Consider the following 17,022-nt stretch of genomic DNA (forward strand, 5'->3'; position numbering starts at 1 on the left):
CTCCTCGGCCGACGAAGGGGACGAAGTTGGTCCCACAGGTCGGTCCAGGGGTGGAGGGGATTCTGGGGGGGAGGTGGATGTCAGGGAACTGACATCAGAGCGGGAGGCGAAGGGGAGGCTCCTAGATGATGCTGGAGAAGGACCCAGCAGCAGGGGGAGAAGCAACTCAGTGGAGGGGGAAGCATTTAAGCGCAACACCAGGAACAAAAGTGAGCAGATGGGGAAATCGGAGAGAGGGCTCACGGACTCTTCACTGGAACTCAGTGAGGAATGGAAAGGTCCCCCGCTACCTACGCCCACCCTGTGCAGAAGGCTCCCGCGCAGTGAGAGGCGGAGGAGATTGGGTGTCAAACAACTCTTATGTTGGAAGAGATTCAAGAAACCCCCACTGACGGATTCTGCTAGTGACTGAGACAGTCATGATGAGAAAGGGCTGTGCAGTCAGAAAGGTTTAACAAGGCAAATTAGCCTAGAGAGGCACCAGTTTACGCACGAGTAACTCATACTCATCACACCAGTATTATGCTTTCCATTTTATCTATGCATCTGTGCTGAAGTTGTAAGCTTACTGTATCCACTATATAAGACGGTCTCTGAGGAACCTCTCATGCTCAACTGATCACAGCGCATAGTCCAGTCCTAGCCAATGAGTTGTTGTTGTTGTTGTTGTTATTAAGGCATTTTTACAACACATACACACCATACAATATTCATCTTTATCTCCTGGACTTCCCAGTCCATCTCTCCCTGGTAGTCTTTTGTCTAGGTAGTCTTTCTAGGCAGTCATTGTGATTCTAGGCAGTCTTTTGTCGACTGGACAATCTGTTATTCCACCCATTTTTGTCTCAAATCTTCCTTTATTTAATATTATTTGCTGCTCATATGTTCATTCCTACTTGTAGGTTAAACTGACTATTATACCCTCTGAGATACTCTTCAAAACACTTCCGCTCATCTCTTATCTGTGACTCATTCTTATTTCTTAGTTTTGCGGTCATAGTTACTAATACTGAGTTTTATAACCTTTCAAACCCGTGACAATCTGCTGTCACTGACTTGTTCAGTAACTACGGGGAGGTGGGGAGGAGCTGGGTGAAAGGCCTCCCCCCCCCCCAGTTAGAATGAATAGCACGTCTAATGTTTCTTGCCTTTCAAGTCTTTTAAAAGTTGAATAAAATCACTAAAAGACACGCACACAAATCAGCATACAACCCAGTGGACAAGGGATCCGGCTTGTATAGAAATCCTGATTGAAAGATTTATCTTCTGGAAAAAATCCATGGAGATAAAGTGGCCAGATAAGAAAGGATGGAATAGCATACAGTAGGCAAAACAGGTTTTTGTGAAATGCTATTCTTTTGTCCTTTGTATAAAATATTCTAAATAGCCTCAATGTGCATGTTAACCGGGGGAGGGGGGGATACAAGGTCCCTTCCCACATTTGTGATTGCTTGAAATGTTCAGCATAATGTTGGGAAGGGAATCATAGAATGCACTCTTTCTGCACCACCTGAGAAACACTGGGAAGTAGAAATATGGAAAAATCATAAATGCTGTGCAGACATCTTTGCAATGGGCATAATCAGGCAGTGAAGGGGGAAACTGGAATTGCACTCATTGGTCCTGACCGCAGGATTCGTGTGGATATGCAGGTCGGTTCTCTCTGAATGGTTCATCCCAAGTGGTTTTGCGGGTGTGAATCATGTGGAGAGAGTTTACACAGACACAGCTGAAATGCATGGTGATATCGCTTACAAGGTACAATCAGCAATGGAGGGTGAAGATGGGAAGCAATCCTACTCTCCCTGCCTGCGTTGAACATTTGCACAAATTAAAAAATATATATCCCTACGAAACACAGATGGAACAACTGATTGGTTCAAAATTGGGAAAAGAGTACGACAAGGCTGTATATTGTCTCCCTGCTTATTTAACTTATATGCAGAATTCATCATGCGAAAGGCTGGGCTGGATGAATCCCAAGCCGGAATTAAGATTGCAGGAAGAAATATCAACCAGCTCAGATATGCAGATGACACAACCTTGATGGCAGAAAGTGAGGAGGAATTAAAGAACCTTTTAATGAGGGTGAAAGAGGAGAGCGCAAAATATGGTCTGAAGCTCAACATCAAAAAAAAACGAAGATCATGGCCACTGGTCCCATCACCTCCTGGCAAATAGAAGGGGAAGAAATGGAGGCAGTGAGAGATTTTACTTTCTTGGGCTCCATGATCACTGCAGATGGTGACAGCAGTCACGAAATTAAAAGACGCCTGCTTCTTGGGAGAAAAGCAATGACAAACCTAGACAGCATCTTAAAAAGCAGAGACATCACCTTGCCGACAAAGGTCTGTATAGTTCAAGCTATGGTTTTCTCAGTAGTGATGTATGGAAGTGAGAGCTGGACCATAAAGAAGGCTGATCGCCGAAGAATTGATGCTTTTGAATTATGGTGCTGGAGGAGACTCTTGAGAGTCCCATGGACTGCAAAAAGATCAAACCTATCCATTCTGAAGGAAATCAGCCCTGAATGCTCACTGGAAGGATAGATCCTGAAGCTGAGACTCTAATACTTTGGCCACCTCGTGAGAAGAGGAGACTCCCTGGAAAAGACCCTGAAGTTGGGAAAGAGAAGGAGAAGGGGACGACAGAGGACAAGATGGTTGGACTGTGTTCTTGAAGCTACTGTACCAGCATGAGTTTGACCAAATTGCGGGAGGCAGTGGAAGACAGGAGTGCCTGGCGTGCTCTGGTCCATGGGGTCATGAAGAGTTGGACACGACTAAACGACTAAACAACAACAACAATGAAACACAGAATATCTTTAGCTCAATGCTGATTCGATGCTTCTTATTCTGCTAACCATGGTTAAGAGATCAGGTGTTCTATGGGCTCCATTCTTTCCTTCCTTGTTGTTCTTCCCATCTTATGTGTCAATCACTATAGCTCTCATTGTAGAGCTAGCTGTGGTGTAGCGTTACCTCGGCGCCAGCACTTCTGCTAACCACGGTTAGCTCGGAAAGCTCTGTTTGCAGGTGTTAAAACACTAGCTTGCATTGCACGTTGCTCCCATTGTAACTAAACTCCTTCCCCCTTTTCAAGGCTCCCAGAATGTTTGACAGCAAAGGACAATGTTAAACAACTAAGGAAGAGGTTTTCAAACGCTGGAAATATTTCAGAGAATTATTGTAACACTCAGAAAATGTGTTTTTTAACCACCTTTGGATAGGCATGCATGTTTAGAAAGTGTTCTCTTTGCTCTTCCCCTTGCCTCTGTTCTATTAAAGGTCTTTATTGCAAGTCATTAAGTATTACAGCAAATCCTGCCTTTATTTGGTATAAATGGGTGGCTTGGCCAACATATCTGACATGACTTTTGTTAAACAACACCATTTACTGTATTGTTCAACAGGATCCACATTTAAGGGCTGAATGCTTGTGGCGCTGTGGTCTAAACCACTGAGCCTCTTGGGCTTGCTGATCGCAAGGTCGGCAGTTCAAATCCGCATGACGGGGTGAGCCCAACGTTTGTTCTGTCCCAGCTCCTGCCAACCTAGCAGTTCGAAAGCATGCCAGTGCAAGTAAATAAATAGGTACCACTGCAGCGGGAAGGTAAACAGCATTTCGGTCATGGTGTCCCATTGCGCCAAAAGCGGTTCAGTCATGCTGGCCACATGACCCGGAAAGCTGTCTGTGGACAAACGCAGGCCTGAAAGTGAGATGATCGCCGCACCCCATAGTCACCTTTGACTGGACTTAGCTGTCCAGGGGTTATTTACCTTTACCTTTCACCTGCTTTTTTTTATTAATTTGACTTGTTGATTCTCTGGGCCCATAGTCAGTGTTGCACAACCTGTTGATTAGATGTGATCAATATATTCAAAGTGAATTTTTAGAGTTTGGTCCTTTGTAAAAACAGCTTGAACTCAGTACCAGCACCTCTCAGTTGGGTGCCATTGCAATTCTAGGAGAATGAGGTGAGTTCATGGTGAGTTCTGGCACCTCTTTTTGTCGAAAATCAGCATTGATCATACCTTTTGACAGCCACATTGAATCAGCTGAACCTTGGAGTTGCTGAGAAGGGAAGGTTTTAACACATACACTATTCCTGATGCAGCCTAAATGAGTGTGTAATAATAATAATAATAATAATAATAATAATTTTATTATTTATATTCCGCCCATCTGGCTGGGTTTCCCCAGCCACTCCAGGTGGCTTACAGCACATAAAAAATGGTAAAACATTAGACATTGAAAATTTCCTGATACAGGGTTGCCTTCAGATGTCTTCTAAAAGTCAGATAGTTGTTTATTTCCTTGACATCAGATGGGAGGACGTTCCACAGGGCAGGCACCACTACTGATAAGGCCCTCTACCTGGTTCCTTGTAACCTCACTTCTCACAGTGAGGGAACCGCCAGAAGGCCCTCGGCATTGGACCTCAGTGTCCGGGCTGAATGATGGGGTGGAGACGATCCTTCAGCTATACTGGGCCGAGGCCATTTAGGGCTTTCAAGGTCAGCACCAACACTTTGAATTGTGTTTGGAAATGTACCAATGTAGATCTTTCAGGACCGGTGTTGTATGTTTTCAATGTGTGCTGAATGGAGGTGTTCATTGTGCATCTGGGTATATGTCTCCATGTACGTTTGTTGAATGTGTGCATGTGTTAATGGCGCCAGCATCAGCCACCCCCGCCAGCCTTACCCACTGGCATGCAGGTCTTAAGCATCAAGCTACTGCCACATGGGACTCTCAGGGTCCAGATATCTACACTCTCCTGGGATACTTCCACCCTGAGATGTGACTTTAGGTACAGTTCGCAGCACCTTGAGCATCAAAAGCCTGCATTGCCATAGAGTGTTGCCCATCAGTGCTAAAGCACTCTTCTTCAGTTTATATTTTCTTGATTATTTTACATGTGTCGTTAATGTTTGGTTATAAGCCTATCTTACAGGCCTCTCTTGTGAAAAGCTGGAAATAAACAGTATTTTATTTACCGCAGGAAAGTTCCACACTGGAAGCGTTGACATGGTCTGTAATTATGGCCATCTGTACCCAACCCAGGGGGAACCTCTAATTTTCTAGTTTATGTAATTTAATTTTTAACTGCATAGCAAAAGAGAGAGAGAGAGAGAGAGAGATTTTCACTGAGAAATGAACTCTAATTATAAAGCAAGCAGACTGAATCATTTAAATAAGCAAATAATGTTCTATTCTAAACTTCCCTTTTTTTTTTTTTTTTTTTGGAGGGGAAAAAAATGACCCTTGTAGGAATGGCTCCAATATTTTACAAAGAAAATACTTCCCCTAATTAAAATTAGCTAGCTATTTGTTCAGGGATTTGGGGTCAATTATGCTCACTAAGGGTTTTGAAAGACAACCATATGTTGACATGCCCTTGGCTTCCTGTAGTTCTGTAATGGTATCTCACTATTTTACTTTTTTCATATTTAATATTCAATTAGCTAGTAAGTGTCCAGAAACAGGAGGGCATTGACTTTTCAGAGTCTGAAAGATTGACTTTTTTTCTTTTTAAGTACAACCTGTTTTTAAATTACCCTTTCTTGTGACTCTTGCGGCATCTGGCATTCTTTAGGCCAGATATCACCAATCCGATGCCCAGAGACATCAATATTCTCTCTTTATATATACAGTGGTACCTTGGGTTAAGTACTTAATTCGTTCCGGAGGTCCAGTTCTGAAACTGTTCTTAACCTGAAGCACCACTTTAGCTAATGGGGCCTGCTGCTGCTGCCGCGCCGCCGGAGCACAATTTCTGTTCTCATCCTGAAGCAAAGTTCTTAACCCGAGGTACTATATCTGGGTTAGCGGAGTCTGTAACCTGAAACATATGTAACCTGAAGTGTGTGTAACCTGAGGTACCACTGTAATTTTATTCCAAGTTGCTTGAACTCAGTGGGTCTTTTCAGTGAGGTACCACTGTATCTATATATTTTTTATTCAGTTTTACACTATACATTTGAATTCAAACATTAATCATAATAATTTAGGATTCCCTGATTCCTTAGACTTCCCTCCATGGAGAAGGATTTGCTGGAAATACGATCTGAACTAGAATACAAAATTGGGAGGTGAGAGGAGGTCATGGAAATAAGTAAAGGGAAAAGGTTATGTAAAGGTTTAATCTGTTTTTGTTCTATTTTAACTCAATGCATTTTTATATCTTTTGTTTTGTCTTCTTTTTTACTCTATTTTATTGTTCACTTTTTTCTTGTTACTTTTTGCTTTGTTATGGTTAAATTTTTCGTTGTATTTTGTATTGTTTTTTCTTCTTCTCTTTTTGTAATTTTAAACTTGGAATAAATATCATTTAAAAAAAAAAAAAGACTTCCCTCCATGGTTTCCATTATCAAACTTTTTCTACTGCATCATATATTTTCTCTGTTTTCTTAAGATAATCCATTTTTACCTTAGTTTTTAATGCATTACAAGCGTTACTCAAATCCCGCCAAAGTTTTTAGTTCTTTACAGCGTTTTCTTAAGTAAATTGTAACCCCCCCCCCATTTCTTATTAAATTTCTATCTTCTTGGTTTCTGATTTTCATGGTCATTTTCACCATTTCGGCGTTGTCTATCATCTTCATCAACCATTCATCTCTGGTTGGGACTTTATATTCTTTCCATCTCTGCGCTGCTGTCGTTGCATACATAAATAATTGTTTCTGCTCCTTTGGTACCAAAAGATACCAGAGACATTAATATTCTCAGAAGTCTCAGAGAATTCGTACTAAAATAGGAAAGGCTAGCATTTTGGTGCCAATGATATCATGTGGCACTGCAAAACAGCTGCATCCATGAAGATCAGCAACTCCAGAATAAACATCCATCCCGAAGCACCATCGCCTTGAATTTCCCTACCTTTTCGCCTTTAGAAATGCTTTAAAGAGATTTTTGTGTATTGCTGCTGCCGCCGCCATTTTGTTTGCATTGAATTTAATGCTGCAGTCTGGGGGTGGGCTACAAATGAACTTATTTGAAAATGAATGCAGAAATAGATTTGTGACATTGTAGCCAGCTGGGAGGAGCTCAGTTAAACTGAAAAGCTGTGTACGTTTCACTTCCATTGGGGGCACAGATGAAGCAATGTTGTTTATTTCTTTAAAAAAAGTTCACGTGGGCAGAGTACCTAGGAATGCTTATGTTAAAACAAACAAACCAGTATTCGTGAAATTGACAAAAGTCCCAAATTAGCCACCCACCCCCAAAACACCCTCCCACCCCTCTGCAGTTAGTGGAGAGATATTCAGGGAAATTGAGAAGCCTGGTGATTTAAACAGGTGCAAAGAAAATCTTTGCTAATTTCACCATTGCTTAAAAACACACAAAAGACCCAGTTCTGAATGGGTTTTTTCAAGGTGTGAGGCTGAGGAATGGGGGAGATTGTCAGGGACTGGGCAGAAGAGGAATGGTAGAGATCGCCTCCCCATCCAGACCCTTCCAGGGAGGAGGAAGAGGAAGACAGTATAGATTTACAACAGGGGTTTGAGGGAGGTTGCAGCTCAGAGGCACATGAGGGGGAAAACTGGGAAATCATGGGAGAGCTAGAACAACACCCGGCTGACACATTGTCATTAGAAAGCTTTCCAGACCCTCCATCTCACAGAACCTGGCAAGCCTTAAAAGTAGGAGAGCAAAGAGCTCAAAGACAGAGGGCACATAGCAGCACCCGCAGAGGAAGTGATAATGATGATGAATGAGGAACTGGGATAGAAGGAGGGTGAAGGTTCACTCGGGACAACGCCATTATCCAAGAGGCTGGGTTCCAAAGCCTCTCTCTATCAAGATTGGAATAAAAAAGGACTGTAAGAAACTTTCCCTTGTCTTTATACTTTCCTGGGCAACTAGCTGGGAGCCGCTGACAGCATCTTGATAGAGATGGGTATTGTTGCCATATTTCCAAAGTGAATAGCCGGAGAAAGTTGTTGAGCATTCCTCCCCCCTCAAAATTGTTGAGCTTTTTTGGGGGAACATTTCACCCCAAGCCAAAAAGAACATTTTTGGGCTTTCCCCTGTTTTTTATAAGGATTTTTTTTTTTTAACCCTTGCTATATGTTCGGGTTTTCCCAGACATTTTGCAGACAATTCAGCAGAAATCCGCCCGGACACAAAATGATTGCCCGATTCCTGGATCTGTCCTGGAAAAACAGGATATATGGCAGCCCTAGAGATGGGGGATTTAGCTTTCAGTATGTGGCTTGAAGACTGAGATAAAATGGAGAAAGAGGGCCACACACACACACACACACACACTTGTGTTTTATGAGGATCATGACTATTGTGTTTTATATTTTCTTTTCCTATATTAGTCTTTTCTTTTGATATATTGCCTTTTATTATCTTTCTACAAAAGAGTTTGGATTTTATTGCTTAGTATGTTGAAACCTCTAATGAAAGCTGCTATATATATATGAAAACACACACACCAAAAAAAGGCAAACGATAAGCGCCATTAGAGCAGTGGACAGAGTGGCTTTCCCTGGAGACAGGGATTGCATTCCGTGCTGTCAGCAAGCACATCATAAAGCACTTCTCCACACCAGGCAAGAAAATAGCACCCAAGTCACTCTATATCCGAATGGATTGTACTGCAATTCTGGTGGAAGTTAAAAAACAAAGTCATGCAACCCCAAAAAACATAGTACAAGAGAAAAATCCATAGGAATGCAAAATGGCAAAGGTCACCTCGGTTCTGTAGTATAGAAACAATGGGGTGTATGATGTCACTAATGGGTGGGTGAGGCAGTTCAGGTGAATGATGGGCAGGATTACTGGGTGCTAGCTGCTAGTATAATGATTATGAGAGGGGTTAAAGAAATTAGCAGCAGCTATAACTTTAAACGAAGGATGCGGGTGGCGCTAGGGGTACGGGTGGCGCTAGGGACATGGGTGGCACTGTGGTCTAAACCACTGAGCCTAGGGCTTGCCGATCGGAAGGTCGGCGGTTCGAATCCCCGCGACGGGGTGAGCTCCCATTGCTTGGTCCCAGCTCCTGCCAACGTAGCAGCTTGAAAGCATGCAAGCGCAAGTAGATAAATAGGTAACGCTCCAGCGGGAAGGTAAATGGCGTTTCCATGTGCTGCTCTGGTTTTGCCAGAAGCGGCTTAGTCATGCTGGCCACATGACCCGGAAAAACTATCTGCGGACAAACGTCAGCTCCCTCGGCCACTAAAGCAAGATGAGCGCTGCAATCCCAGAGTCGTTCGTGACTAGACTTAACTGTCAGGGGTCCTTTACTTTTATATATATATATATATATATATATATATATATATATATATATACACACACACAGACATACACTTTAAACTGGTTGAAGAGAGGGAAACTTTTTCCATATGTGGTGGGCATGAGGAAATGTAAAAGAATATTGGGAAATGATAAATAATGAGATGAAAAAAAATGTTCTAACAACCTCCCCCCCCCAAAAACCCCAGAGGCATTTTTGTTAGGTATTATTCAGACAGAGGTTCCCAGGAGTCAGAAAAAATATATTTATGTACGCAACAACAGCAGCTTGAATCTTGCTAGCCCAAAAATGGAAAGGGAAGGGGGTCCCTAGCAAGGAGGATTGGCAACTTAAGATGTTAGAATATGCAGAGTTAGTGGGACTAACAAGTAGAATAAGAGAACAAGAAGAACAGGTATTTAAGGAGGAGTGGAATTTTTTTGTCGAGAATATTGAAAATAATTGTGTGCAGTTGAAAACGCTGGCAGTATTAAAGTAAATTCAACAGTATAATAAACATTGAAGCGATGTAAGATAGGAAAATAGAATTAAATGGATATATCAAAATATGCAGGAATGGTGGGAAAGTTAAATGAACCTTGGAACGGAAGGGAGGGAAGTCAATAAATGTATGGCATAATAAAAGATGTTTAATTTGTAATGTAAAATTTGGAAAAAAATTATTATTATTATTATTATTATTATTATTATTATTATTATTATTAAAAGAGGGGGCAGTTAATTCATCAAGGCTATACACAAGCATTGTATCCCCAGGAATCTGTGTAAAGGCTGTTATTCAAAGCAGACCTCATTCCTGCATCGCTCAGAGAGGAAACTTTGGTTGTCTTCCTAATATTGAGCTGACTTGAGATAGCCCAGAGTTTGGAAACAAACACTGTATGGGCTGTTCAAAAATGTGCTACAGCTGATGGTCCCACGTTAGGACATAACATAGGATGGAAGAGTATGGATGCTTAGCTTGGATAAATAAGTGTATCTACCTGAGACATACACTGGGTTCTCCCCCTGTTTGCCCACTTTTGTCTTGTGTTCATTAAAACTCACACCATGGCACAAAACACCCAAGAGAGGTTCTGCACAAAAGCAGGCACACACATCATTGCACATTTCATTTCTTATAAATTGTATAAGTAAGGTAAGCAGGCAGCCCAGAATGTTTTCTTTCTGCTTCAAGCCATTAATTCAACCCCTCCCCCTAATAATCATGTTTAAAAGATGTCAGATGAATTGTGAAAGAACGGGTTATTGGGGGGTGGGTTATTGTTTTGCTGTTTTGTTTTACTTATTTACTTGTTTTTATCCTTCATTTTATTCTGTGAGCCACCGTGAGATTTTTGGATGAAGGGCAGTATATAAATCTAATAATTAAAAAGAAACAAAATAAAATAATATTCCCCCCTTTTCTACATACAGTACTTTCTTTGAATGAATGCATGTCTTGCTTTTACAAGGTGCTGAGGCAGGGGTCAGCAAACTTTTTCAGCAGGGGGCCGGTCCACTGTCCCTCAGACCTTGTGGGGGGCCAGACTATATTTTGAAAAATATATATGAATGAATTCCTATGCCCCACAAATAACCCAGAGAAGCATTTTAAATAAAAGCACACATTCTGCTCATGTAAAAACACCAGGTAGGCCCCACAAATAACCCAGAGATGCATTTTAAATAAAAAGACACATTCTACTCATGTAAAAACACGCTGATTCCCGGACCATCCGCGGGCCGGATTTAGAAGGTGATTGGGCCAGATCCGGCCCCCGGGCCTTAGTTTGCCTACCCATGTGCTAAGAGCTTTATATATGGTAGACTCAACAATCAAAAGTTTATTGTATTAACCAGAGGCCGTAATAGTTTCAACCCATCTGACTTGCCACACTGCAAACCAAAACGTGGAGCATACAGCAATTACGTAAAACAAGGCACCAATGATTTGAAGAAAGGGAGTCGGAATTAATAAATGTCATCTGTTATCTCATACTTTTTTTTTTTATATAAGATATTTATTAAGGTTTTTTGAAATATTACAGTAAAAAAGAAAAAGAAAGGAGAAAAATACAAAATAAAAACAGTTAAAAACACACATATTTTCAGTTACTTATTTTCCTTTAGCTTGTTTCCCGGACCTCCTCGTACCTCCCTTTTTTGTATTCCACTTCAATTTATTGGTTCAGCAAATCCTTACCATTAGATTTTAACCCATTTATAACCCTTTTTTCATATTCTCTTAAAGCATTACAGCTAGAAACCGCTTAATTACTATCCAACATCATTCTATCATTCATTAATTTTACAATATTTCTGTAAATAGTCTTTAAATTTCTTCCAATCTTCTTCCACTGACTCTTCTCCCTGGTCTCGGATTCTGCCAGTCATTTCTGCCAATTCCATATAGTCCATCACCTTCATCTGCCATTCTTCCAAAGTGGGTAGATCTTGTGTCTTCCAATACTTTGCAATGAGTATTCTTGCTGCTGTTGTAGCATACATAAAAAAAGTTCTGTCCTTCTTTGGCACCAATTGGCCGACAATGCCCAGAAGAAAGGCCTCTGGTTTCTTCAAGAAGGTATATTTAAATACCTTTTTCAGTTCATTATATATCATTTCCCAGAAAGCCTTATCTCATACTTAGCTCAACATCCGTTAGACCTCCAAATCTCCGGCTCAACTTATTGCAATACCGGCTAGCTCTTGCTTTCTCATCTTACTTGCGGCCAGAGCATTAACCGCCACTCTGTGTGCCACAAATCTGTTAATGCAAAAAAATGAACCGCTTCTGTTTCCTGGAGTTAGTAAAGGTTCTGGAATCGGTCTCTTCAATCCCCGTGGAAAGGGCAGATCAACATATCGCGTGCCATGTTTTCCACCTAAAGTTGGCCACGTATACAGCGTATACGTTTTCGCATGGAATCCTGTACCTAATATATTGATAGCAGCACCGTGAACTGTCCTAACTGCAGCTTTCAGATCAAATGCAAGGGAAACCCCATATAGAATGCATATAATCTGCGGGAATATTTTAAGTGTGTTTTATAGGGCTGTGCTCAGTCCCTCAATCCAATGGGACCTGACATGGCCTGAGACAGGGGTCAGCAAACTTTTTCAGCAGGGGGCCAGTCCACTGTCCCTCAGACCTTGTGGGGGGCCGGACTATATTTTGAAGAAAAATAATAATGAACGAATTCCTGTGCCCCACAAATAACCCAGAGATGCATTTTAAATAAAAGGACACATTCTACTCATGTAAAAACACGCTGGTTCCCTGACCGTCTGTGGGCCAGATTTAGAAGGCGATTGGGCCAGATCTGGCCCCCGGGCCTTAGTTTGCCTACCCATGGCCTGAGACAACACACCTGCCCTTACAGGGGCAAGAAAAGGAGATACTTGCAAAACAGACCCCCAGTTTCCTTCCTTCCTTCCTTCCTTCCTTCCTTCCTTCCTTCCTTCCTTCCCACCTGGTGCCTCACCCACTGACAGCCTCAGATCACTGTGGGCAGTCAAAACCATGCCAGGGTAATCTGGGGCTGTCCCTACCCAACTTCAGAGAAGCAGCCTCCTCTAGGCAGACCAATTTGGAATTCAGTTGAATCCAGTGCACAGCACTAGGATTTTGGCCCTTGGAACAAAAGATTTTAGCCAAGTTTTAAATGCTGGGGTTGTTACTTTTAAAATGATGATTTTATGATGTGCGCGTTGATTTTATGTGGATATTTGCATTGATTTATTGTTTTAGCTTTTTCTGGCCATCTCTCTCTCTCTCTCTCTCTCTCTCTTTCTGACGTACTGCCCAGAAGATGTGGTTAATAGGAAGTCTATATGTGTCAAAAATAATAAATAAATAAAGTGCTGTACAGGAAGAAGTCACGAAACTGCAGAACAGACTGCAGCTTTTTCTTTTTAAAAATTTAAACCCTTTGAGGGAGGGGTAAAACACAAAACATTCATACATATGCACATCATAAAACCCATCCTTGACGAATGGAGGGCAAAATTTTCTCCTATCCTATCTGGGTGAAGAAGAAACCAAGCCTAAATATTTTGGAGGTAGCCGAAGTGGTGGCCCTCTTAATTCACTGTGATTTGTGTTGTACGACTTGTCCCGTGAAATATTCCAGCGTCGTAACTTTGGTTGAAGAGAGAATGTTTCCAGTTTGCAGAGGGATTTCCTCTGACTCCGATGTGAATAATTCTTTCGGACACTGGTATTCCCTTGAAGCGACTGGGCTTTCACTGTGAATCACGGAGTCTTATGCTGTCTCGCTGAAGCCAGGGGTTGTGTCGACCTGGTGCTAACGTTGAGTTTCACTTATCCATTCCTTTTGTTTACCTCATCAGCATTTATTCAGCTTCCCCGTGTCCTTCTGTGAAAAATGATTACAGGAAGAAGTGGTTGCGTGGCAAGTTCCCGCCCCTCCCCAAGGTGGAAATAATGACGCATGACACAATTATTAAGGTTAATGGGCTAAAAAGGCCACAACTTTATTGGTTACAGGTGATGAGCAGTATTGGCTTAGGCATTGGTCCTAACCGACTATATCTGACTTCAGCCCGTCCGCTTGAAGTCCGGGAAGGGTTAACCACCAGTAGAGGGAGTCCTGCTGATGCACATCAACTAGGAACTCCCCCGGGGTCACCGATAGGGGGCATGCCTTTGGCCCTCACCTCCCTAGGCTTCGGACAGGACCACGCCCCCCGGAATCCTTTATCAGACTACCCTTCAATATGCGGGGCAGGTTATGGCGTTACCTCCCCTCTTCCATCTACAAAACTATACCAATGCCTAACCGCCAATACCCAGAAAGTTGTGACGATTTGCAACGAGGTAGGCAAAAACCAAGTGGCTGGTGCCAATTTGCCAAGTGGAAAAATTCCTACCAGGCCTCTCAGCGGTGACCAACCAAGGTCCATAGCAAGGTCAAAGACAAAACCTTAAAGGGCAGGAGGGTGGGAAAACCAAATAGCTGCAGAGCAGCAAAGAGGAAGATCCCCGGCCGCATCCTGCCTTAAATAGGGCAGGTCACGCCCCCAGAGCCAGCCGATTGGCTGGCCAGGTGGTGATGCAGCGGGGAATCCCCCCAATCACATGGGGGCTGGGCTGTGAAGCCCGCAACCTCACCTCCGCTGAAGGGCAGAAGTGGCTTTGAGGAAAAGCCGCCTACAAAAGAGGCTCTCGCTTGGCGCTCCGCTTATGCATTTGTTGTTGTTGTTGTTGTTGGTGGTGGTGGTGGTGGTATTATTATTTCTATACAGCCCTATACCCGAAGGTCTCAGGGCGGTTCTGTTGAGCCCCAGAAATTGAGGATCTGCCTCACTATTTGTTCTTTCGTTCACTTCACTCTGAACCAAGAACTGGGATCTATTCTGCCTCATCTCTATTTCAATACCATTCCAGAAAAGATTTTCTACTTTCTGCCAGACACCGATTATAGGGTAACTCTCAAGGTCTTTCTTAGCGGAAATGAAAATCCCGACAAGAGTTATATAGGAGATTGCAGTTGACTGCTTTGGGGATGCTCTTAATTTAACCATTATATATTTTAAAAACCAATTATTTTTACCTGTATCAAAATTTACCCTTTCAATATGTAAGTTCTATATAGTATGTTACATGTGATTTATATTGTATGTTAAACATACTACACCCTATTTTCCAGAGACAGTCTCGGATTTACAGAAGCAAGAGCCAGTTTTTGATTTGATCCCAGAATGTGTCCCGCTTTTCCTTAGGTTGTCACTATTTTCATCAGAGAAATGTTGGAGGGTATGGAGTTATGTGACCCCCGAGCCAAGGAGATAAGTAACTATACAACCATTAGAAGACATCTAAATGCAGCCCTATCTAGGGTAGCTTTTTTAATGTGTTTTTATTAGCAATTTCAACATAACAACATATCAAAACATATCATATTCATTATTTTCTCCCCTTTTGTCCCCCCCTCAAACCCCCTCCCCTCCCCCAGAGACTTCCCTCAGCTCCTCTCTCTAACTTCTCAGCACATATTATTCTCTGCATGTTATAAAATTATACAAATCCTTACATTATCTGTCTACCATGTTATCAATCAACAAATCTGTGTATGTTTATTCAAAACCTGCCAACGAGTCCAATTCATTTTGTTGTCTTTTTAAGTAATTTGTGAAAAGTTCCCATTCTTCTTCTTCTTCTTTTTTTAAGTCACAGTTGTCGTTATCTCGCATTAATGTGTAATGTTTGATTATGTTTTTATATATGTTGGAAGCCACCCAGAGTGGCTGGGGCAAACCAGTCAGATGGATTGGGTTTAAATAGTAAAATTATTATGATTGAATAGGATGTACGTATTTTCATGAGAGAAATGTTGGAGGGTATGGAATCAAGATCATTGTGCCCATTCTTGCTTTTGATATTCTGGTGTATGTGTGTGTAATATTTTTGTACCCGTCAGTTCAGTTTTCCCAGAATGAGGTGTCGCTAGAGATTTCGTTTCCTCCCCAAGTGCCTCTTGCAGTCTTGGGAATGGATCCAGAGAAAGCACGGCCACATTTTTATTCTTTATCTGAGTTTGTTTAAGGAGCCGGAACGATCCAGGACTGAATCACAGGTCGTTTGCAGAGTCCCTGACTAGTGCCCAGCAAATTCTAAGAAATCTTTTATTCCAAGGCAGGGCAGTTCTGCAAGCCTGCGGAATTTGGCTGACCACAGGAAGCAATTGAGAGCTTTTCCAGCCTGACCATATCGGCCGTCTCACCACAAGAACGTCCTATTTTGGCTCCGTCCCTTCAATCAACTCAAGGTTGTGCCTCTCGTGATCTGCAGGGCCGAGTTTAAGGAGAGCTTGTTGGCTCTCTGTTTATGAAGTAGCCCTTGCTTAACACAAGCTCTCCTTTCTTGCATCAGAACAGCTCCTGTTTGCTTTATTAAATGCTGGCTAATTTTCCAAAGGAGCATAAACGGCTTCCATTACATCTGAATACTTAAAGAAAAAAGAAAAAGAAAAATCTATTGCGAATCCACTTACGTTAAATACAGAAAACAGAGAGTCAATTGAATAATAGAGGAAAAACACACCCTCCCACCTCTGCTTCTGTAAATTAATATGGCCCAGTTCAAACACTTGCCTTGCCAAGGATTGTAAGTTTTGTGGTGGAGGAAGGAGACCTGCATGCTAGGAAGACAGGGAGCTACCTTACACTGAGTCACAACATTGGCCCATTTAGCTCAATATTGTCTACACGGACCAACAGCAACTTCTTGGGGTTTCAGAAAGGGGTCTCTCTCAGCCCTACCTAGAGATGGCAGGATTGAATCTCAGATTACCTGAGTGAAAAGTGTGTGCGTTAGCTCTGTGCTATGGTCTTTTCTCTACTTCTGAGTAGACCTACCTGTCAGGCAGCATGGCGCAGTGGTTTGAGTGTTGCATGAGGAATAAGGAGATCCTAGTTGAAGTTCTTACTCATCCACCAAGCTCCCTGGGTGACATAGTGTCTCAGGTGGGAGAAGATTGCATGATCCTCCATGAAATAGACTCCCTGCACCTAGAAAGTTAGCATATCAGGGGACAAGCTAGGATTACCCCGTTCCCTGGTTTGCTATATTTCTGTAGGCAATGAACTCAATTTGTGTTTTTGGGTGGGTATATATGTTTAGGTCAAAATCTGTAATCCCTAACTCACAGTCCAAAATAGTACAGCCCACATGATTCTCCTGAATGTATAAACTGGTGCTAACTTCCTTTGGATAAGGGCCAATATATATGGAGCTGGACTGAAGC

This window comes from Podarcis pityusensis (genome assembly GCF_964106645.2).
Source record: "Podarcis pityusensis genome assembly, chromosome: 4".
Lineage (NCBI taxonomy): Eukaryota > Metazoa > Chordata > Lepidosauria > Squamata > Lacertidae > Podarcis > Podarcis pityusensis.